This window comes from Ranitomeya variabilis, chromosome 5 (assembly GCF_051348905.1).
Source record: "Ranitomeya variabilis isolate aRanVar5 chromosome 5, aRanVar5.hap1, whole genome shotgun sequence".
NCBI lineage: Eukaryota > Metazoa > Chordata > Amphibia > Anura > Dendrobatidae > Ranitomeya > Ranitomeya variabilis.
The window spans coordinates 247,437,978-247,456,028 of NC_135236.1; positions in this window are offsets into that span (position 1 = coordinate 247,437,978).

Sequence of the window (18,051 nt, forward strand, 5' to 3'; positions counted from 1 at the left end):
TTTGAAGGCATTGTATCATGTCATCTGCTTGAGCACCAAATTAGGTGATAAATCAGACTTGATTGTTAACCATCAGTTCCCTTGTGGAGTAAAGAAGTTGATTGCATGTAGAATGTTTAGCTCTGTGACAGGCCCGTTTGACCATACGGTGGCTGTATCCGCGGTCATAAAATCAGGACCTAAGGTCCTGGGCCTACACTTCAAAGTCTATCAGAAGAGCAAATTCTCCTGAGTGGTAAAAATTGACCCTTTGGAACTGATCTAATCATGAAGGATGGCTGTGAGGATGTGGCATGTAAAAGTGAATTAACAGAAGTGGATTTGCGAAATATATCAGTCTGTAAAGTATTAGATATATCGCATTTGATCTCAACATCAAGGAAATCGATAGAAGTCCGATCAGTATGAAAAGTTAAGTGAATATTAAAAGAATTTTTAAGATTGGAAATGAAAGATAATGACTTAAAAGTACCCTGCCAGATCATGAAGATATCATTGATATACCGCATCCAAAAAAGAATGCAGTCCATCGATGACAGCTGATCCGACAGGAAGAGGTTTCTCTCCCACAGTCAAGGGAACAGGTTGCATATGATGGTGCAAAAGCTGCACCCATCACTGTCCCCTGGAGCTGTAGGTGGAAGGACCCCTTAAAAGTAAAGAAATTGTGAGACAGAGTAAATTACAGTAGTTGCATAATGAAGGATGACATGGATGAAGAGATGTTGGATTGTTCTTTGTCTGCCTTGGAGATAGTGGTACATGTGCAGTGCGGCTTTGGGCCTGCCTTGTGGGCCACGTCTTCATGCACGCTGGCTGTTAAGAGTCATGTGGTCCCCCACGTGTTTTCCGTTGCCATCGGTATATGACGTGGTATCCCTGGTTGCCCTGTGATGTCCTGATCGTCATGCGTCCAACCATGCCCCCTCCAACTTCAGCATATACTTACTCATCACTACGGACTCCTCCTTCATTCTGCGCTGTCTTGCCTGATGTTGTCAGGTCATGTGACGCCCACGTGGTCCCCGACACTTCCAATGATGTGGCTCGGCTGCTGGCTAACTGATTCCCATGCCACTCTCTGCCCTAGCTTTGACCGCGCCCCAGTGTTGCAATTGGTATACGCACACACACCTCTTTGCTCCGGCTCAATGCCCCTAACCCGTGATTGGTTATTACACACACACACCTTAATCTTCTTGGGACCTCTGATATGCTAATTCTTATATTTAAACCTTCTTCCCTCTTCATGTCGCCACATCCTGACGAAGGCAACGTGCCAAAACGTGAGTTGGGGAGGCACGCCATTGTTAGGGTGGTCTCAATTAGACCATAGAGTAAATTTGGATGGTTGTCAAATTTGAGTATGTTCGAGCATGGATGGATTCACACAGAGACAGGTTGTATCTGTATAAGAAGCCATAAGTTTATTGAACAGGGTTGCCGTTATATACCCTTTCAGAATGGGCGTACATATTCTTACTGTGTGCAAACTATTGATTATCTAAAGCCTTTATTCATGTGAAAAGTAGATAATTGATATAATTAAAATGACCAACAACCGTTAATCATTACTATCTGATTGTTCCCATCACCAACACCCATATTAGACTCCCTTTTGAGCAATACAGCACTTGGCAGCAATTTTAGTCACGTAGCTTTATGCAAGATCACAGTGATTCAGCAAGAGAGGTGAAATATAAGTCATATCAGAATCCTTATACATAAAGATAAGCTATGTGGGTCTCTGAATACCCTATCACCATCTAGGAGAGTGAGCCCCCACTACCTTTGTAAGAATTCCAATACTATCATGACCGTTCTATTTCTGACTTGATCTTTATATATTAAGGTGGTCTCTGCTCTACGCAGTAGCACTGCTGTTCCAATGTGCTTATATATCAGTTTATTTAAAGTTCCTATTCACACTTTGGGTTCACACTGATAACAGGAATACAGGGATTTCTTCTAGGCACCGCCCGCCCCAGAGCTTGGAAGAAATCATAAGCCTAAAGATTATAACATTTCTCAGCAACAAAACCGCTAATATGAGGTATACAGGTAGGACTAGGGTAACATTTCTATTACCTGTATTTCCTTTAATGCTACAATGCACTGTTGCACTTTTCCATATACAGCTCTGGCAAAAATTAAGAGACCACTGCAAAATGTTCAGTTTGTCTGATTTTTCTCTTTATAAGTATATTTTTGAGTAAAATGTAAATTGTTCTTTTAGTCTATAAACTTCTGACAGCATGTCTCCAAATTTCCAAGCAATACACTATGTATTTTTCTTTTCTGATAAAGAAAAATGGTCAAAATAAAAAACCACCAGTGCTTTCAGACCTCAAATAATGCAAAGAAAACAAGTTCATAATCATTTAGAAACAACAATACTAATGTTTTAACTCAGGAAGAGTTCAGAAATCAATATTTTTTAGAATAACCATGATTTTTAGGCTAGGTGCACACTTTGCGAATTGAATGCGTTTCTGCCGTGGTTTTTTGCTGGGAAAACGCATACACAACACAGCCCATTGAATTCAATGGGATTCTGCAATGCTGTGCTAATGCTGCGTTTTTTCTGCAGCGGAATCGCATTGCAGAAAAATATGCAGCATGCTCATTCTTTGTGCGGAATCACGGCGATCCAACACACATAGGAATGTATTGATCTGCTTACTTCCCTTATGGGGCTATGCCCACCATGCGCAAAGTAAGTGGATCATGTGCGGATGCTACCCGGGCGTGGAGGAGAGGAGACTCTCCTCCAGGCCCTGGGTAGCATAACTCTGTTAAAAAAAGAATTAAAATAAAAAATAGTTATATACTCACCTTCCGGTGGCCCCCGGATCCAGCCCAGGCCTTAGCGATACTCTCGGCAGCTCACGTTCCCAGTGATGCTTTACGACAATGAACTTCGATGGCGTAGCGGTCTCGCGTGATGCTATGTCATCTGGGATCATTGTCGCGAGGCATCATTGGGAAAGGGAGTTGCCGGGAGCATCGCGAGGATGGGGAAGCTGCGGGGGCCGCCGGAAGGTGAGAATATCACGATTTTTTACTTTTTTTTATTATTTTTAACATTATATGTTTTTACTATTGATGCTGCATAGGCAGCATCAATAGTAAAATGTTGGTCACACTTGTCAAACACTATGTTTGACAAGTGTGACCAACCTGTTAATCAGTTTTCCAAGCGATGCTACAGATCGCTTGGAAAACGCTAGCATTCTGCAAGCTAATTACGCTTGCAAAACGCTAGTGTTTAGCGGGAATGCCAATTCCGCATCCGTTTTACCCGCTGCAGGGAGTTGTGGAATTGCCGTGGAAATTTCAGCGGCAATTCAGCAACGTGTGTACATAGCCTTATTCACAGTTTTCATGCGTCTTGGCATGCTTTCCACCAGTCTTTCACACTGCTTCTGGAGCAAAAAATTAAGCAGTTCTATTTTGTTTGATGGCTTGTGACTATCCATCATCCTCTTGATTACATTCCAGAGGTTTTCAATGGGGTTCAAGTCTAGAGATTGGACTGCCCATGACAGGGTTTTGATGTGATGGCCTCTTAATTTTTGCCAGAGCTGTATGTGTGGATTCATTAGGAGCTTCCCAGCGTGCGATGCCTTAAACTCACTTTATTCAAAAAACTTTTGGTGTTTTGTGGGCCATGTTTAGTACACCACTTCACTCACTGCATTTTACCTTGGCATCTTAGTGTTGGTATGTATTAAACTATATTCCTTCCAGCTTACATATTTATATTCCTTTACACTCATGCACGATACATGCTTGAAGTGTCACTGGCACATCACCAATCCAGCGTGTGTTATATTCTCATGCATGTTTTTTTTTTTCTTTTTGCACATGCTTGTATTTTTCTCTCACCAATCGCATTCTCAGCTTTTTGGAGCAATTACATTACACTTACCACACACTCACAACTACACTGCTCACATTTGTCCATTGATTTACATGGTACATGACAAGTTTACCCCTCAATAATTTCACTTTATTTACATATATATATTTTTTTTATCATTTTTCACATTTTTCGGTCTTTATTTTCACTTTTTTCATTTTTTCACAAATTTGTGTATTTCATTTTTACTTTTCATTTATATTCAATATATGATACGATACGATATGATATGATACACTTTGTTAATCCCGGGGGAAATTACGGCATTACAGCAGCAATACAAACACAGTACATAAAATATTAGGACACAAATCTTGCGCAAGTATACTAACATTACATAACAAATAAATGTGGGTAGTTCAGGTATATAAGTCACTGTTAATTGACATTAGTACACCTGCAATCAGTCATTGTTGTCTACCACCCTTAGGAAATTATTATACATCCCCATAGCAGTAGGTACAAACGATTTCCTGAATTTCTCCTTCTTGCAGCTTAGTAGGATTAGACGGCTGCTGAATGTGCTCTTCTGCTGCAAGAACAGCTCGTATAGTGGGTGTGTATTATTGATCATTATAGCCCTACACTTCTTCTGAATCCTATACTCCAATACCTCCTCTAAAGAGTCCAGATGGAGGCCAACAACCGAGCTTGCCTTCTTGATAAGTTTGTTGAGCTTATTAGCGTCAGATACTCGCACACTACTGCCCAAGCATATTTTTGCTCTTTTTATTTTTCATCATTTTTATTCATTTTTTCATCTTTTTTTGGTTTTCATTACATTTTAATTAAATATTAACATTTATTTCTTTACATTTTATGTAATTGTTGGCAGGGGGAGATATGCGGGTCCCCACATATTTCCCCTGCGAGCGAGTGAATTAAAGTGTTTTCATGGTTGATGGTTTTCCATGCCCTTTAGGTAATGTACTTTATGTTTCACTCCCTTAGTTTGTTGACTCTGGATCATTCTGCTTTTCCTGACAACTAAATGTTTATCCATGAACTCCTGGTGAACCTTCTGATCTATATATGCGCTCCTATTCTGCCTGCAATTAGACGACCGTTACGCAACTGTTGAATTAAGGTTTCTGATGACCTCTTCGATTTGGATATGCGCTCCTGAAGCAATTTTAGTCATTTCACTAGGAGGCGACCATGGGGGCGGTTACCTAGTCACTCAATCAAGGGGGCATGACTACATGACGTGTCTATAGAGGAATAACCTTATTTGATTCAACCATTAGGGCGTGATCAATGTCATGGGACACTTACAAGCCACTTTTAGTGCGCGCTACTGAACAGGCTGTGGACATTGACACACCGCCATTATCATCATGTGAGTGATAAGTGAGCACCTTTTGCTTTGATGACTGCTTTGCACACTCTTGACATTCTCTTGATTAGCTTCAAGAGGTAGTCATTGGAAATGGTCTTCCAACAATCTTGAAGGAGTTCCCAGAGATGCTTTGCACTTGTTGGCCCTTTTGCCTTCACTGTCTGGTCCAGCTCACTCCAAACCATCTCGATTGGGTTCAGGTATGGTGACTGTGGAGGCCAAGTCATCTGGCGTAGCACCCCATTACTCTCCTTCCTAGTCAAATAGCTCTTACACAGCCTGGAGGTGTGTTTGGGGTCATTGTAATGTGGAAAAATAAATGATGGTCCAACTAAACGCAAACCGGATGGCATAGCATGTCGCTGCAATATGCTGTGGTAGCCATGCTGCTTCAGTATGCCTTCAATTTTGAATAAATCCCCAACAGTGTCACCAGCAAAGCACCCCCACACCATCACACCTCCTCCTCCATGCTTCACGGTGGAAACCAGGCATGTAGAGTCCATCCATCCACCTTTTCTGCGTCGCACAAAGACACGGTGGTTGGAACCAAAGATCTCAAATTTGTACTCATCAGACCAAAGCACAGAAGTAGTAGAGCATAGATATGTTTTGTCAAACTCAATTTGACAGGTGGACCCGCCCCTATCAAAGTGTATCAAAGTGTGTAACCCCTCCCCTCCCTGTCAGCCAGCTGTGTGCCTGCTCCCCCTCCCCTTTTGATATAGTTTAATATTATTATCACAGTGAATATTATCCCAGTAATTGTTTTATATTAGATGTTTATATGCTGTATTAAGATTACACTTATTTGATAATCCGATGATAGGGAGAATGACACTGTGTTTCTGCAGTATTATTCTGCTATGAGTTTGAATGAGTCTGATACTATAATTGCTAGATTATCGTATCAAAGTGTATTATTACACCTATTATTACATAGGTCCTTTTATTTATAGTCCCAATAATGTTTATTCTCTTTTGTTTACATTTTCATACACCTATAGTACGGATATCGTAGTGAATCAAAATGTATTAAATTGATTACTGATACGATTCCAACAAACTGATAATAGATTGTTATCAAAGTGGCAGCAAAGCATATTAAATAGATATCACACCGAAATCAAAGAGTATCAAAGTGTATTATTACACCTATTATTACATAGGCCCTTTTATTTATAGTCCCGATAATATTTATTCTCTTTTATTTATATTTTCATACACCTATAGTCCCAATAATTTTTATTTGACCAGCAGTTAATTAATTAAAATTGCATAAAGTGTGTTAAATAGACATCATACGGATATCATAGTGAATCAAAATGTATTTAATTGATTACTGATACGATTCCAACAAACTGATAATAGATTGTTATCAAAGTGGCAGCAAAGCATATTAAATAGATATCACACCGAAATCATAGCGTATCAAAGTGTATTATTACACCTATTATTACATAGGCCCTTTTATTTATAGTCCCAATAATGTTTATTCTCTTTTATTTACATTTTCATACACCTATAGTCCCAATAATATTTATTCTCTTTTGACAATTTGATACATCTATTATTATATAGGCCCTTTTATTTATGGTACATGCATGTACTATTGGAACCGTCTGCTTCATTCTGAAGAGCAGCCGCATTTACACAGACTAGCTGTCGTGCTTACACAAGCAGATGTTGCTCTGCAAGAGATGCACCAAATGGTTCTCTGTGTAGCTGAGATTAGTTGTCTATGAGTTCGAGTTTCTGTTGACCCAAGCAGTAAAACAGGTGAAGAACTGAGTTTGCGCCCGTAATCAGAGCCGTGTATTTTAGACCCAGTGTTTCTGTCTACAGCATATAATGTGTAAGAAGTTCTCATCAGTGATTATTATCATAGTGTTGGATTGTTTTATATCCTATTAAATTTTGATTTTATATGCAGCTGCTACGAGTTTGAATGAGTCTGGTACTATAATTGTTAGCAGCTGCTAAAATGTATCTCTACTGTCCATTCAACACTGTCAGGGTGTGTGTTAAGAGGTGTTTGCCAAATATTTATTTGACCAGCAGATAATTAATTAAAATCGCATAAAGTGTGTTAAATAGACATCATACGGATATCGTAGTGAATCAAAATGTATTAAATTGATTACTGATACGATTCCAACAAATTGATAACAAATTGTTATCAAAGTGGCAGCAAAGCATATTAAATAGATATCACACCAAAATCATAGTGTATCAAAGTGTATTATTACACCTATTATTATATAGGACCTTTTATTTAGAGTCCAATAATTTTTATTCTCTTTTATTGACATTTTCATACACCTATAGTCCCAATAATGTTTATTCTTTTTTATTTACATTTTCATACACCTATAGCCCCAATAATATTTATTCTCTTTTGACAATTTGATACATCTATTATTATATAGGCCCTTTTATTTATAGTACATGCATGTAATATTGGAAGCGTCTGCTTCATTCTGAAGAGCACCCGATCTGAGCATATGTGGCTGGCAGTATAATGACTGTTGATTAGCGTTTATTTATAGTTAAACAATGTTTTTCTCTTTTATTGACAATTTGATACACCTACAGTATTTATATAGGTAGGCCCCTCTTTTATTGACAATTTGATACTATAAACAGTACTGATCTTTGTAAAATAAAGAATGAGAGAACTTTTTCAGATAAAAGTAATATAATAACGTTTATTGAACAAAATTATGGATCTCTACAATAAACACCATGTGTAGAAATTTGGTTCTAGAACTTGTTGGATTAGTGAATATAATAACGTTTGGCATATTTTATAACATACAAGTTAAAAGCAAGAATCACTAGCTGTATGTAACTGGTTAATGTTACTAATACCCTCTAACATGGGGTCATGGTTCTGCATTTTGCAAGTCAAATTATAAAGAAATTAAGATTTATTATCTGCAAAAGTGGAGAAACAAACTTTGAATGTTTTGTAATTGTAATATTCAGGAGTCTGCACATTTATGTTACTTGATGACTCTAAAACCCTATCTTGGGAGCAAAAATAATTGTAATGACTAACAAAATCCAAGGAAAAAAATAAATAAATAAATAAATAAATAAATAAATAAGAATAACTGAGTGTAACAATTGCCAAGTAGTAGAAACAATAAATGATTTTACAATATCACCCAAACAACCAGCTAGGTCATTATTCTTTATTTTAATTATGTTTTAACTTTGTACACGTTTTTTTTTTTTTTTCCCATGACAGAAAAATCTACAAAACATTGAATTCAAGAAGGCTGTGTGCAAATAGCCAGCACAGACAACTGTGAAATTAATATGTGATAAAATAATGTAGAATTAAAGAGAGATGGAGATGAAGCTCAACTCTTCAGAAAATGCAGAACCATGACCCCATGTTAGAGGGTATTAGTAACATTAACCAGTTACATACAAGTTAAAAGCAAGAATCACTAGCTGTATGTTATAATATATGCCAAACGTTATTATATTCACTAATCCAACAAGTTCTAGAACCAAATTTCTACACATGGTGTTTATTGTAGAGATCCATAATTTTGTTCAATAAACGTTATTACTTTTATCTGAAAAAGTTCTCTCGTTCTTTATTTTACAAAGATCAGTACTGTTTATAGTATCAAATTGTCAATAAAAGAGGGGCCTACCTATATAAATACTGTAGGTGTATCAAATTGTCAATAAAAGAGAAAAACATTGTTTAACTATAAATAAACGCTAATCAACAGTCATTATACTGCCAGCCACATATGCTCAGATCGGGTGCTCTTCAGAATGAAGCAGACGCTTCCAAAAGTACATGCATGTACTATAAATAAAAGGGCCTATATAATAATAGATGTATCAAATTGTCAAAAGAGAATAAATATTATTGGGGCTATAGGTGTATGAAAATGTAAATAAAAGAGAATAAACATTATTGGGACTATAGGTGTATGAAAATGTCAATAAAAGAGAATAAAAATTATTGGACTCTAAATAAAAGGTCCTATATAATAATAGGTGTAATAATACACTTTGATACTCTATGATTTCGGTGTGATATCTATTTAATATGCTTTGCTGCCACTTTGATAACAATTTGTTATCAATTTGTTGGAATCGTATCAGTAATCAATTTAATACATTTTGATTCACTACGATATCTGTATGATGTCTATTTAACACACTTTATGCGATTTTAATTAATTATCTGCTGGTCAAATAAATATTTGGCAAACACCTCTTAACACACACCCTGACAGTGTTGAATGGACAGTAGAGATACATTTTAGCAGCTGCTAACAATTATAGTACCAGACTCATTCAAACTCGTAGCAGCTGCATATAAAATCAAAATTTAATAGGATATAAAACAATCCAACACTATGATAATAATCACTGATGAGAACTTCTTACGCATTACATGCTGTAGACAGAAACACTGGGTCTAAAATACACGGCTCTGATTACGGGCGCAAACTCAGTTCTACACCTGTTTTACTGCTTGGGTCAACAGAAACTCGAACTCATAGACAACTAATCTCAGCTACACAGAGAACCATTTGGTGCATCTCTTGCAGAGCAACATCTGCTTGTGTAAGCATGACAGCTAGTCTGTGTAAATGCGGCTGCTCTTCAGAATGAAGCAGACGGTTCCAATAGTACATGCATGTACTATAAATAAAAGGGCCTATATAATAATAGATGTATCAAATTGTCAAAAGAGAATAAATATTATTGGGACTATAGGTGTATGAAAATGTAAATAAAAGAGAATAAACATTATTGGGACTATAGGTGTATGAAAATGTCAATAAAAGAGAATAAAAATTATTGGACTCTAAATAAAAGGTCCTATGTAATAATAGGTGTAATAATACACTTTGATACTCTATGATTTCGGTGTGATATCTATTTAATATGCTTTGCTGCCACTTTGATAACAATTTGTTATCAATTTGTTGGAATCGTATCAGTAATCAATTAAATACATTTTGATTCACTACGATATCCGTATGATGTCTATTTAACACACTTTATGCGATTTTAATTAATTAACTGCTGGTCAAATAAATATTATTGGGACTATAGGTGTATGAAAATGTAAATAAAAGAGAATAAATATTATCGGGACTATAAATAAAAGGGCCTATGTAATAATAGGTGTAATAATACACTTTGATACGCTATGATTTCGGTGTGATATCTATTTAATATGCTTTGCTGCCACTTTGATAACAATCTATTATCAGTTTGTTGGAATCGTATCAGTAATCAATTTAATACATTTTGATTCACTACGATATCCGTATGATGTCTATTTAACACACTTTATGCGATTTTAATTAATTAACTGCTGGTCAAATAAATATTATTGGGACTATAGGTGTATGAAAATGTAAACAAAAGAGAATAAACATTATTGGGACTATAAATAAAAGGACCTATGTAATAATAGGTGTAATAATACACTTTGATACGATAATCTAGCAATTATAGTATCAGACTCATTCAAACTCATAGCAGAATAATACTGCAGAAACACAGTGTCATTCTCCCTATCATCGGATTATCAAATAAGTGTAATTTTAATACAGCATATAAACATCTAATATAAAACAATTACTGGGATAATATTCACTGTGATAATAATCACAACACCAAATTATTTCTGTGTGGTTTAAGGAGTGTTTGTGTGGAATGTTTGTATCTCCAACACAGAAAGTCTGGCTGTCTAGTTAGTGGTCAGTAGAGATACATTTTAGCAGCTGCTAGCAATTATAGTACCGGACTCATTCAAACTCACAGCAGAATAATGCTGCAGAAACACAGTGTCATTCTCCCTATCATCGGATTATCAAATAAGTGTAATCTTAATACAGCATATAAACATCTAATATAAAACAATTACTGGGATAATATTCACTGTGATAATAATCACAACACCTAATTATTTCTGTGTGGTTTAAGGAGTGTTTGTGTGGAATGTTTGTATCTCCAACACAGAAAGTCTGGCTGTCTAGTTAGTGGTCAGTAGAGATACATTTTAGCAGCTGCTAGCAATTATAGTACCGGACTCATTCAAACTCACAGCAGAATAATGCTGCAGAAACACAGTGTCATTCTCCCTATCATCGGATTATCAAATAAGTGTAATCTTAATACAGCATATAAACATCTAATATAAAAAATTACTGGGATAATATTCACTGTGATAATAATCACAACACCAAATTATTTCTGTGTGGTTTAAGGAGTGTTTGTGTGGAATGTTTGTATCTCCAACACAGAAAGTCTGGCTGTCTAGTTAGTGGTCAGTAGAGATACATTTTAGCAGCTGCTAGCAATTATAGTACCGGACTCATTCAAACTCACAGCAGAATAATACTGCAGAACCACAGTGTCATTCTCCCTATCATCGGATTATCAAATAAGTGTAATCTTAATACAACATATAAACATCTAATATAAAACAATTACGGGGATAATATTCACTGTGATAATATTAAACTATATCAAAAGGGGAGGGGGAGCAGGCACACAGCTGGCTGACAGGGAGGGGTTACACACTTTGATACACTTTGATAGGGGCGGGTCCACCTGTCAAATTGAGTTTGACGAAACATATCTATGCTCTACTACTACTCACAGATTTCCACTGGTCTAATGTCCATTCCTTGTGTTCTTTAGCCCGAACAAGTCTCTTCTTCTTGTTGTTGCCTGTCCTTAGCAGTGGTTTCCTAGCAGCTATTTTACCATGAATGCCTGCTGCACAAAGTCTCCTCTTAACAGTTGTTGTTGAGATGTGTCTGCTGCTAGAACTCTGTGTCATTTATCTGGTCTCTAATCTGAGCTGCTCTTAACCTGCGATTTCTGAGGCTGGTGACTCGGATAAACTTATCCTCAGAAGCAGAGGTGACTCTTGGTCTTCCTTTCCTGTGGCGGTTCTCATGTGAACCAGTTTCTTTGTAGCGCTTGATGGCTTATGCCACTGCACTTGGGGACACTTTCAAAGTTTTCCCAATTTTTCGGACTGACTGACCTTCATTTCTTAAAGTAATGATGGCCACTCGTTTTTCTTTACTTAGCTGCTTTTCTCTTGCCATAATACAAATTCTAACAGTCTATCCAGTAGGACTATCAGCTGTGTATCCACCAGACTTCTGCACAACACAACTGATGGTCCCAACCCCATTTATAAGGCAAGAATTCCCACTTATTAAACCTGACAGGGCACACATGTGAAGTGAAAACCATTCCGGTAACTACCTCTTGAAGCTCATCAAGAGAATGCCAAGAGTGTACAAAGCAGTCATCAAAGCAAAAGGTGGCTACTTTAAAGAACCTAGAATAGAAGACATTTTCAGTTGTTTTACATTTTTCGTTAAGTATATAATTCCACATGTGTTCACAGTTTTGATGCCTTCAGTGTGAATGTACAATTTTCATAGTCATGAAAATACAGAAAAATCTTTAAATGACGTGTGTCCAAACTTTTGGTCTGTACTGTGTATATATATATATATATATATATATATATATATATATATATATATATATATATATATATATATATATATATATATACACACTAGATGTGGCCCGATTCTAACGCATCGGGTATTCTAGAATATGTATGTATATAGCAACCACATAGTATATAGCACAGACCACATCTCAGTACCAATGTTTTCTGGCTGCTGTTTTGGTCACTTTTGAATGTTGGTTGTCCTTTCACACTCGTGGTAGCATGAGATGGACACTACAACCCACACAAGTGGCTCAGGCAGTGCAGCTCATCCAGGATGGTACATCAATGCGAGCTGTGGCAAGGTTTGCTGTGTCTGTCAGCGAAGTGTCCAGAGGCTATGAGGTGCTACCAGGAGACAGGCCAGTACACCAGGAGATGTGGAGGGGGCCGTAGGAGGGCAACAACCCACCAGCAGGACCGCTATCTCAGCCTTTGTGCAAGGACCTGCAAAATGACCTCCAGCAGGCCACAAATGTGCATGTGTCTGCACAAATGGTTAGAAACTGACTCCATGAGGACGGTCTCAGTGCCCGATGTCCAGAGATGGGGGTTGTGCTCACAGCGCAACACTGTGCAGGGCGCTTGGCATTTGCCACAGAACACCAGGATTGGCAAATTCGCCACTGGTGCCTTGTGCTCTTCACAGATGAAAGCAGGTTCACACTGAGCACATGTGACAGATGTGACAGAGTCTGGAGACGACGTGGAGAGCGATCTGCTGCCTGCAACATCCTTCAGCATGACCGTTTTGGCAGTGGGTCAGTAATGGTGTGGGGTGGCATTTCTTTGGAGGGCCGCAAAGCCCTCCGTGTGCTCGCCAGAGGTAGCCTGACTGCCATTAGGTACTGAGATGAGATCCTCAGACTCCTTGTAAGACCATATGCTGGTGCGGTTGGCCCTGGGTTCCTCCTAATGCAGGACAATGCCAGTCCTCATGTGGCTGGAGTGTGTCAGCAGTTCCTGCAAGATGAAGGCATTGAAGCTATGGACTGACCCGCCCGTTCCCCAAACCTGAATCCGATTGAACACATCTGGGACTGGATGCCTTTCTTTAAAAGTATAATGTTACAGGATATATATATATACTAAATTCCTTGACAGGGCATTGATCCAGGGAACTAGTCTGATTGCCACATGTGGAGTCGGGAAGGAATTTTTTTCCCCAATGTGAAGCTTAATGTTTGCCACGTTTTCTTTTTGCCCTCCTATGGATCAACATGTTATGTTAGGCTATGGGTTGAACTAGATGGACTGAAAGTCTTCCTTCAACCTTAAAAACTATGTTACTGTTATGTCTCGCACCATCCACGAATGTCACGTTGCACCACAGACTGTCCAGGAGTTGCTGGATGCTTAAGTCCAGGTCTGGGAGGAGATCCCTCAGGAGACCATCTGCGGCCTCATCAGGAGCACCCCCAGGCATTGTAGGGAGGTCAAACAGGCACTTGGAGGCCACACACACTACTGAGCATCATTCCCTTGTCTTGAGGCATTTCCACTGAAGTTGGATCAGCCTGTAACTTCATTTTCCACTTTGATTTTGAGCATCATTCCAACTCCAGACCTTCGTGGGATATTAGTTATGATTTACATTGATAATTTTTAGGTTTTCTTGTTCTCAACACATTCCACTACGTAATGAATAAAGATTTCCAACTGGAATATTTCCTTCAGTGATATCTAGGATGTGGGATTTTAATGTTCCCTTTATTTTTTTGAGCAGTATATATATATATATATATATATATATATATTATATATATATATATAATCAGATTCTATCTTGCCTTGTCCCCCATACACCCCTTCTGAGGAATATTGGCAGAAACACGCTTCAAGGGGTGACACTGATTCGATTCATGTTCTTGGGTAACGTCCTTACTGTCTGCCATGTTGTGACTATGCAACTATAACTTTTTGGTTATAACCCCCACTTAAATTTGTGTAATATATTCTTATAGCAATGCTCTGACTATGCATCCACACTATTCTATAGGGAAGGTTTGCCTGCTAGTGTCTGATTATGATTATTGAAATTAATTTTAAAGGTCTCTACACATAATACATTGAACCCTACTAGCTGTGCAGCATGTACCCATGGTAACCTCCAACGCCTTCCGGTATTTATCTATTTAAGTGATTTATTGCTCTATTGCACATTGCACTTTACAACTGACTGTATGCTTCACCTCTGTTTGAGTTATTTGTTATATCTTACTCTATCAAATCTGAATCAGTAACCAGTTGCATTACCTACCCTGATATAGGATAGAGAATGAAATGTTTGGTTGAAACTTATTAATACATTAAGTTGAACAGTGAGTCACTTTAGGAGCCCAATCCTCTTGTGCAACGATACAGGATATGAAGAGGTGAATTTTCATCCCAGACACTTTTTGTCTTCTTGTAGCTGTTTTCGTTCTGACCCAAAGTTAGATATGCCGGATCACCAGTGAGGCCAAATTAAGAGATTATGCCCTCAAATAACAAGCACTCAGAGAAAAGAATGCACACGGGTTGTGAGCAAGTCATTTTTCTAGTTTATTGCAACAAGACGCAGTATTTTATACCATTTGCAGCAATATAACTCATGTAGTCCCCTTGTTACCCCAGGTCATGCTGACCTTTATTTACCATGTACCCAGAACATGTTCTTGCTGTCTCTTGAAAACAATTCATATGAATATGAAGTACAAAAATTCTTGAATCGGAGACTAAAAGGTTACAACAATATAAGGCTAAGTTCACATTTGCGTATGTGTCCGCAGCGTATCGTCTGCATGCGCAAACGCATGCGAAAACTCATGCAAAAAAAACAAACAAAAACGCTGCGTATGCATGCAGTTAAATACATTTTGGCATGCGTTTGTGTTTTTATGTGCATGGTGGAGGCGGTGACATCATTTTCTGGACATGCGCAGTCCTTGCATACCAATGCATTCCCATAGACAGTAATGCGTTTTTTGGACACAATCATCCGCATGCAGACGATTGTGCAATATTTGACGCCTCAAAAAATGCAACCAACATGTTGGGTTCACCGGACACTGCTAAATGACGCCTGCGTATGCATCTGCATGCAAAAGCATGTCCCTGCGTACACCATGTTAAAGATATGTACGCATGAAGCATGCGGATTGATGCAGATCGTACGCTGCACACAGATATGCAAATATGAACCCAGCCTAAGAACAAATTCTAGCAAAAGAAGAAAAAACATTAACCCTTCTATATCAATTTCTCCCTTTTGTAAATGGCATAACCTTTTGCTGCAGGGTCCGTTGGTGTCCACAAAGGAGCTACTGTCTCATGGGTCTAGTACTCATATGGGGGCTTCCTATCTGCTTCACCCATCCACCCTCAGTGTGGACACTCACTTCTCCCATCAGCAAAGAGTTGGCTAGATTTAAAAAGGAGAATGTGTTGCTCCACCGGGAGTCCCTATTTGCACTGTGTTGCTTTAACCATTGGTCTCTAAGTTCACCTATTTTGTCTATACTGGCCTTGATCTGGAGATTGTCAGTGGGGTCAATATAATTGCAAAAGGTGGGACCAATTATTTGACACATCCCTCCTTCGTACTACTGAATATTTTGTTATCCCCATTTCTACTAAATGTGGCCTACCATTTGGATGTGCTTATTGTCTGCAGCCCTTCTATACAAGGTGTGAATTGGGATTGCTGCTGTGTCTATTTTACTATGAGGAACTATGAAAGTGGCTGTTGTAAGTTTGGCAAGAGTGCAAGAACCTCTTATGTCTGGGCTTACCCACCTATAGGCATGATGTCTAAGAATAAGGCAAACTAAGAATATTCCTTCTGGGTGAACACAAATGTGACCAGGGGTCTGTATACATTGGTATAAATTCAAAAGTCCCAACATAGGTTTATGGGTGCACCAAGTATTATTCATTTGTTTTCCATTTATACCAAATGTACATTTACCCCTTTCTTCACTATCTTACCAATAGATGTTTTACAGCCTCCAACACCATCTTGGTACACGGTCTCATTAACCTGATCATGAGTGTATATACGAAAGCAATTATTGTCATTACCATAGGTATTTGCTCCAGTGTGTTGAAGACTGAACCACAATCCATAGTTGGAAATGGGGTCTGAATGAGGGCACTCAGTCCTCCTCTTGGTGACCACATTTCCAACTTCTGAATCATACTCCCACCACATTTGTATCTTAGGTCGCGTTATATTTAACTGGAACCAGGGATTAATGGCCTATCCAACGATAGCTAATGAAGTAGATTTATCACGGGGCACATCTTTTCCCCAAAGCTTAGATTGCGTCCAGGTCTCATTGTGTATGCAGTGTGGTGCTAATACCTTCCATGGCTCCAGAGGTAAGGCTATGTACGGCATAGTCCTTGCAGGTACTGGGCTGTGCGTGTACAGATCCAACAGTCTTTTGGTCTTTGTCCTTCCAGGTCCTTGATAAGAAAAGCATAATAATAAGTTTGTTGTCCCAGTCAATATTTAAAAGTTTATCCAGTGTCTCTGTAGGGTGCAATAATCCTGCCACTCTCAGCAAGGTGATTAGCAGAGGTCATTCTGCCGGTAAGGTGACCTTTTTGCAGTAACTGGCGTGGATCCAGGTGGGTTTTCCCCTCAAGTTTTCACTGAGGTGGATGTGGTTATCTGGACTTGGAATGGGCCATCAAACCGTGGATTTAGGCTCCTTCTCACGTGTCTGCATATGACCACCCAATCAACTGGATTCAGCTGATGCACATCTGCACTTTCATTAGGATCTGGAATGGATAAGAACACATTTATGCACCACATTAAAGGGAACCTGTCACCCCCCCAGGACGTTTTTAAGTAGAACAGCCACCTTCAGCAGCACTAAGGCTGCATTCTGTGAAGGTGGCTCTTAAGATTTAGCATCCCTAGGAATGCTGAATTAATCACTTTCATTAATTTGGCGCCGTACCTCTATTGAATCAGGGAGGTATGATTTCTCCCTGACCCAAGCGCCTCGCAGCCGTCCATCATCCCACCGGCACCGCCTCCTCTCTGTCGTGACGTCACAGCGCCTTCGTATAGCTGAGGCCCCAGATCCCGCCCCGCAGTGTTATGATGAATTCACACTGCGGGGCTGGGAATCTGGCGCCTGCGCAATGGAGCGGGTCATCGTGCTCCATTGAAGATAGTGCTGAAGTCTTGCGAGATTTATGAAGTCTCTCGAGACTTCGGCACCATTTTCAACTGAGCATGGTGACCCACTCCACTGCGCA